At 51.1% G+C, this 7,493-nt stretch overlaps 1 protein-coding gene across 11 annotated transcripts in view; it reads right to left on the reverse strand.

Annotated features, from left to right (window-relative positions):
- Positions 1-7,250, reverse strand: part of RNF152 (ring finger protein 152) — a 73,774-nt gene extending 66,524 nt beyond the window's left edge. For 6 of the 11 annotated variants that reach the window (XR_009047951.1, XM_057698525.1, XM_057698536.1 and 3 more), the window contains exons 1-2: positions 6,719-7,090; positions 5,378-5,502 (exon numbers count right to left, since the gene is read on the reverse strand). The gene's annotated coding sequence lies outside the window, so the exon portion shown is untranslated. The other 5 variants (XR_009047950.1, XR_009047949.1, XM_057698532.1 and 2 more) reach the window with 5 other exon arrangements.
- Positions 7,251-7,493: the final 243 nt, after the last annotated feature.

A 7,493-nucleotide genomic window follows, 5' to 3' on the forward strand; every position in this document is an offset into this window, starting at 1 on the left:
CTGTTTCAATCTCTATATCTGCCTGCTGACAGGCCCCCTTGGAAAGAACTGTACCCTTTACTCTCTCCCTCAGCTGAGCAATGACTTGTGATATGTGGCTTGGTGACAAAAGACATCTGGGACATCTTTTCAACACACCTCCCGTTATGTGAACTAGCTTGAGTGGGTTTCTGCTCTTTGCAATTTAACAAAAAGAAAAAGACATTTCAATCTTAGGTGATAATTTAGGACAATCTATGATAAGTGCCCTTTGTAGAATGAATGAATGAGTGAATGAATGAATGAAAGTTGAGTAAAATGAGAGATGTAATTTTGCCAAAGAACTTTGGAGGAGTCAAGGATTGCTATGGGCTAAAATGACGGAGTTAAATTTTTTAGGAGAGTTAAGAGCTGAGTCAAACCTTTAATGATGGGTTATCAATGAGGGAGAGGACACTCTAGGCCACAGAATATTCCAGAATTAAGAAATAGACTATGCAAAGCATTTTGGGGGACTAGTGGGCTAACCATCCCAGCTAGTCTGGTGTTTTACAGTCAGGCAGAGCAAAAGTCAAAGTTGGACAGGAAGTTGGGGGTGGGAAAGCCAGGAGTGACAGAAATGAGGTTCTCAGCTAGGAGGTGGCAGTGGGGGCAGAAATCAAGGAAGATGTGGGAACTGTCACTAAAGCTGTTCAGTTAATCTGTTAATAAGCAGAACACCAATGTGAAGAAGAATAATGGTCCTATTTCCATGGTATCTATTTCCACAGTATCTCTCAAAGCTTTTACCAAAATCTCATCAGTGCTTGTAGAACCTCAGTGAGGAGTACATTACGTGTGATTATCGGGATTTATTAACAGAAAGTGAGGCTGAAAAGTTACATTTCCTTGACAGGTAGGAATAAGATGGGAATGGGGGAACAGAAAGAAAACACAAGCACAGAACACAGCGTTAGGAGACTCCATTTCCTCACGACTTTGTCCCCATCAGCTGCACATCTGCATTTGATCAATCCCTTCCTTGCATGACATCTGCTCCCCCAGGAAGCCCATGTGATGTTGCAATAAACTTTACCATGCAGGGTGTTGCAATGACTTTCATCCATGCAGGAATTAAGTCAAGTGGTAAATAAGGCATCCTTTTCCCACTCACCACCCCCACTCCCAGCAGACCACAGGTTACCGCCCACCCACCCCCACCCCACCCCCACACACAAACAGCTCCACAAAGAATGTGTTCCAAGACCTCTGCAGCCACATCAGGTCTCTGCCAGGAAATCCCAAGCCTCAAGAACCACCCAAAGGAAATGCAAGTCACATATACACTCCTTAAGGCCTCCTCCCCTAAATCTCACACTGACAGTAAGTCAACTGGAAACAGAAAATCCTTAACCATAAAACAAGTACTTGTTTCATCCTGGAACACACGGTGTAGCTCCCAAAGCCCTGAGGGAAGGATCAGGAAAACCAACGCCTTCCTCCCTTCCAGCTTCCACCACTTTGCGAGCGGCAGTGCCAAGGACCACGTTCCCTCCACAAGTGTCTTCTACCTGGATGGCCCACTTCACTATGAAAGTAAAACGGTAGGGACTCAGAGGCCAAACAAAATAGAGACATGTATTTTGGAGCTTCCCAAAGATCTTTCAAGACCAGTCCTCTGGGGCTTAATTTCCCCCTCACTCCGTCTGCGCCTCGCCCTGAACTGGTTCAGGGAGGTCTTGGAGGGGCTGGACCTGGACCTCCCTGCCGGTTTCTCAGCTGCTCATCTCCACTTCCAAACCCCCCTGGGCGCAATACATTGCCACTCAAGGGAAGCCAGACTAGAGGGCAGCCTCTGGACTCTTAGGTCCTCTGGTCACTGTGATTCAGGAGCTAGCGGTCATCAGTTTACCGCATCACCTGTCTATGGAGAGCTGTCCGCAAAAATGACTTCAACAAGGTGATCACTGACCCGGAAGCAATGCCATTTTGTTCAATTCCACACTTATGCCACAGGTACATATCAAATCCTAAACATTCTAATCCATGCATGCACTTGACACAAAAGAGATTATTTGTGTGACCCGCACTCTTCACAGCAAAAGCTCTCGACAAGCCACCAGCCGCTTAATCCACAGCCTCTCACAATGCCTATTCCACAGCACCCAATTATTTTTAAAGAAGGTGTAGCAAGGAAGGCTTTAAAACTCACCACTCTCATAGTCAACATAATTGTTGATATATGTTTGAATGTCCCAGAACTCACGGGTGTTCTATTAGCCCTGTGACCAGAAAATGCCTCTTGTCCAAATTCCTTTTTCTAAATATCAAAGCAGTAAGAGGATGACCCAAGGCTACCCCACCTCTAGGTCTTATCTGTTTCACTGCGGTCTTGGCTAAGGGAGGCCACATCCTGGGTGACACTAGGCCCACTGCTGCTCTTTTTCTACCCTGGGCTGCTCCAAACACACTCAGGAAGTCTTAAACAAGAGGCACATGGTGAGGGAGAGGAAGTCTGTAAGCAACACCTCTCTGTTATATAACACAAAGCACAGAACCTCTTAGAACCAGTCTTGGAAACATCACCTGGCCTAGCATTTCAGAACAAACAGCTACTCAAAACAAGCAAAAAGAGAAAAAAAAATATTTTTTTTATTTGATGACTGGTGTGCAATCATATCAGCAAATATAATACCAACATATTAGTAGGGAATAGCTTGGAGTAAAACCAGATTCTTTAAGAGATGCATCATTTGTTCATTCAATCCATACTCATATAACACTCAATGCACTAAGCTAAACCTAGAAGGAACACACTAGGCCACATCACTTGCGGAAGGTCATTAATGCTGCTCACCTATATCCAGTTTTCCCTTTTTCAGTACAAGAAATGTCAGATCGTGGTTAAATGGGGTAATAGGACTAGTCTGGTGAAACAATGTAAGTCACTTCTGGGTCAGATGGTGTCACTGTTGGAGCAAGATCCTCTGGAGCTTCCTCTCCCACGCTGTAGGGATCTTGCGACCTTGATCACACGGCAAGATCACGCCCCCACTAATTTGGGTCTTTGTGAGACTAAGATGAGCAGGGCCCACCTGATGACAGTGTTGGACACACCGTGTAGGAAAGAAAGAAACCGTGCTTAGCCCCTGAGATCCAGAGGTTATTTGTTGCTGCAGTAAAACCGAACCTATCTTGCTGATATATCACTGCTTAAAAAGGAGAGAAACCTGCAAACATCCCCCTCCCACCTGTTTTCTCATACAGAAAAGCAGAATTTACTTCAAAATTCAAGTGCAGCAGGGCCTGAATAATGCCTTGAAATGCAGAGGGTGCCGACAGTATAGACAAGTCCAAACAACTCTGAGAGAATAAGGAATGAAAACAGAATGACCTCTAAACAATGGGGAAATCTACCTATTCATGTGGAATTCAGCTGCAGAGTTTAAAGACTGAAGAAAAGGTCACCTTCTGACAACAGGTCCAGCCATTTGTGAAGTAGTGAGCATCCTAATGAAAGAGGTATTCAAGTAGAGGCTGAAGAATCATAAGCTGCCTCCTCAGAAGTCCAATACCCCCTCTTTGTTCCTCTCTCTCTAGTGTCCACTGAACTTAATTAGCGTCAGGTCTTTGTTTCTCCATCACCCCGGCAGCTCCCTGAAGGTGGTTCACTTTTGTGTCTCCTCACCTCACCCCAGCCCACCCCTTGGCAGCTATCACAGAGCCCGGTGTCTACCAGGTGCTTGATAAACATCTGCCAAATGAATTAAACGAACATTATAGAAAGCACTCAGCTCTGGTGGAAAAAGTCATTCTCCTAACCCCTAGGGCTCCTCCAACCTAAAACTAAGATGCACTACTGCCAACATCTGGGAGTGGGGAGCCTCCACCTAAAAGAATAAATGAAACATTAATACAACACTTGATTAGGATTGATCACTAGACGTAATAGAACCCTGCTCTATGGCTATCTTTGTTCTTGGACGTGCATTTACATATGCAGGCAGCTGTTTTCCCATGTGGAATTTTGTGTGCGAGGTATTTATTTTTTCTATGCAAAAAAAAACAAAACCACACCCTTTGTTTCTATTGCATTATTACACTCCCTATAATCCCATCACGTGGCTTCTCCTCTTGCAGGAACACAGCACACACCCTGCATCATTGCTGACATAAAAATCTCTTGTCAAAATACCTCCACCCTAGCCCCATTACAAATCTGATCTTTCCAAAGCATTGGTCATTGTTTCAGCTAGGACAGGTTGATAACTCCTCTACTTTTCCTAATGATATTTGAATGCTCTGAATAGGAGAATAAATGCCAGTACCATTGATGTTTTGTTAAAGTCACCTTTCCAAATAAAACTACCCTAGAGGGGAAATGACAAATCTTTCAAGTTTTTAAATTTTATCTTTTAAGGGATTTGGGGGGAAAAGGTGAAGGAGGAATCTGCCACAGATATGGTGCTGCTGCAGCAGTACAAGAGACAGCACGGTGGCCTCTGGTCCTCAGCCATCCCTTCTTCCTACAAAATAAATCTTGAGTCCATTTCCATGTACATCCTTCTTCCCTGCTTCTCATGTAGGACGCCAGAACTCTGCCCTCTAGGAGACAACACTAACACCGAGGTGTCCTGATCCATCTGAAGGTGATGCTTTCACTGAGATTTATCAAGATAACCCCAGATCTGGTTAGGTTGCCATCAAAACAGAACTATCCTTGGAAAGAAAAGAACAGGCCAGAGTTTTTGGAAAAGAACCAACAACCCAAAAATAAAATGCAGACTGAGGGCCTAATGGTTCATGGCTATATAAATGGAAACTTAACTGAAGCTCCATTTTCTGTTCTCTTTCTGCTGCCCCAACAGCCTTTCTTCCCCCTTCCCAGTAACTTACTGCTGGCAAGTCCCTCTTGATATTGCAAACACTACTATGATGAAGAGATGGGGGAGAGACAGCATTTCATAAGAAGGTTACTGTATTTGACCGATGACCTAATTGACCACTGGTCAAATATATAACCAGCTTTACGATGATACCTTTTCAACAAATGGTATTCCACTCACAGACTGAAGCCAAAATGTATTACTACAGATAAGAAAGCAGACACATACCCAAACCCCACATTCAGATACAACTGCCTATGTACTGATTGTATCAAAAATTCCCCTCAAGGGGAACCAGGTGGAATTTATACAACCCCAAACGCAGCCTGCCCTCAATGACTTCTTCAAAAGGAAGATTTAAAGTCATTTGGAATTTCTTTCTCTGAAATAGGAGTTTCAGCAGCCCCCACTCCTCCACACAGGTAGGAATGGATGGTGTGATGCAGAACCCACCCAAACAGCCCCCCTGCAAACACCGTTGACCCAAATGACCCAGAGACACCCAGGAGGCTACCCAGATTATCGGTGGTTACCTGAATCTGTCACCGAGTTCCTTTCACCCCCTTCTGCGTGATGACATCAAGTGGCAGTTGGTACGCGTTTGGGAGGCAAGAGGCTGACAAGCAGGAAGCACAACTGAGCCTGAGCTTTGTTCAGCCTGCAGTGAAATACATGCAGTAAGGGTTAGATACGCGCAGCAAAGAAATCCAAGCATCCTCCCGGGGCAGAGCAGCGGCCGAGGGGTGGCTGCACCGGGGGAGGTGGAGGGAGGCGGCGGAGGTGTGGCGGGCAGGCCGGCCGCTGAGGGGGCGTAACGCTTCCTAATTATCTCTATAGGATAAATAACCACCTCCCCCCAGCTCCTCTGCAGTCTCCCCCGCCTCTAAGTTATCCTCTGGTTGTAGAGCCTCTACTAGCAACTGTAACCCCTCAGAAAGAAAGGAAAACGAGTAGGCATAGAATAGCATCGTGGAACACAAGCAAAATGTACTAGGTAAAGCCGGTTATACGGGAATGCGGGGCGTCCAGCCACCCGCCCAGACAACGCACCAGCGCTGCGTTCGCGAGCATCCTTTCCTTCGCCCGTCCGCCACCTCATCCTCATCAAGTCACTGTCACTCTGTTTTGCATATTTCTCTACTCTCTCCAAAACCGTGCAGCGCTCCCCCACCCCACCCCCACCCTAGGCGGGATTGGGGACCGCCGCCTCCCGAGCAGCGTCCCACGAGTCCAGCCTGCTTTGTCCTGCCGCTGCCCTTCCAGGAGCAAGCGCCCCGGGCGCGTGGGTCCGCACAAAAGACCCCCAACATCTGGCCCTCCACTGAGCCCTCTCCTCCCCTAAGGGGCCCGGGGACCGCAGAGACAACTTCTAGGGGTGGGGAAAGCGCTCGACAAAGGCCTCGCCAGAGGCCCATCCTAGGGGGCGTGCGGGGTGGGGGCGCAGCTAGGGCGCGCGCGCACGCACGTGCACCCTAGGGGCGCGCGCGGCGCGGGCACGAGACCAGCTCCCTCGGACCGGAGCTCCAGAGGGCATCCGAGGACTCCGCGGAGCCGCCGACAGCGCCGCTCCCCGCCCCAGCCGCCGGCCCAACTCCGCCAGCGCTCGGGAGACGCGCAACTCCAGGGACCACCTCCCCCGCGCCCCGGGGCTGCCACGCCGCGCCCCGCGCTCCCGTCCCCGGGACCCCTGAGGGCCCGCCACCCCCTTCCGCGGTCCGAAAGGTTCCCCCTAACGCCCCAGGCGGCACCTCCCCTTTCCCGCTTCCCTAGCTCCGGGTGCGGCCGCTGTGGGGGCGCAGACATCCCTTCGCGCTCCTCTCGCCGCCCGCGACCCAGGAGGGACAGAGCAGAGAAACAAACCGAAACTCACCGACCTCACTCCGCAGCAGGCTCAGGCGCTCCCTACAGAGGCGGCGACGGCGGCAGCGGCAGCATCGCCGGGTGGTCCCAGCGCGCCCGCCACCCGCTCGGCCAGACGCACGCCGCGGGCTCCGGGGCGGGAGCGGGGAGCGCGGCGGCGGCGCCTGCAGCCCCAGCTCCCTGCTCGGCCCCTCGGGTGGCGCCCCACCTGCCCGGCCGCCCTCCGCGCTCCCGGTCGGACACCGCCGCCAGGCGCTCGGCCCCGTGCGGGAGCTTTTTGTGTCACCGCCCAGACTCGGGCACCGAAAGGGGTGGGGGCGGGAGGCCGGGCTCCACTCCCCGCGGCACCGCCCCTGCCCGGCGGCTCCACCTCCCCACCCCCCTTCCCTCTCACCTCGTCGCTGGTCCAGGACATCAGTCTGTCCGTCGGGATCGCAAACCACCCCCGGGCTGCGGAGCCTCCCACCCTCCCTTGCGCGGTCCCTCGGCCTTGCCCCCAAGTGCCCAGCCTCGGCGGGGACCTCGACGTTGTCCCTTCCACGGCGCGCGAGTGGGACCCGAGCTGGAATCAGGTGTGAAAGGAGGCAGAGCTCAGCTGGCAGGAGGGCGGGGCTGAGGCGGGGGCAGAGGCTGGCGGGGACCAGTCTGCAGCTCGGGACTTGGGGACCGAGCGAAGGGGGAGCTGAGATCGTCACGTTTCCAGAAACTGCCTTGGAGCCGCGTCACCACTGGCACTTTCTCACTGCCCCTAAGAGTTCGTGTGGTCCAGGCAGGGCGGGGTCCTGCTTT

The sequence above is a fragment of the Hippopotamus amphibius genome, chromosome 11 (genome assembly GCF_030028045.1).
Source record: "Hippopotamus amphibius kiboko isolate mHipAmp2 chromosome 11, mHipAmp2.hap2, whole genome shotgun sequence".
NCBI classification, from domain to species: Eukaryota; Metazoa; Chordata; class Mammalia; order Artiodactyla; family Hippopotamidae; genus Hippopotamus; species Hippopotamus amphibius.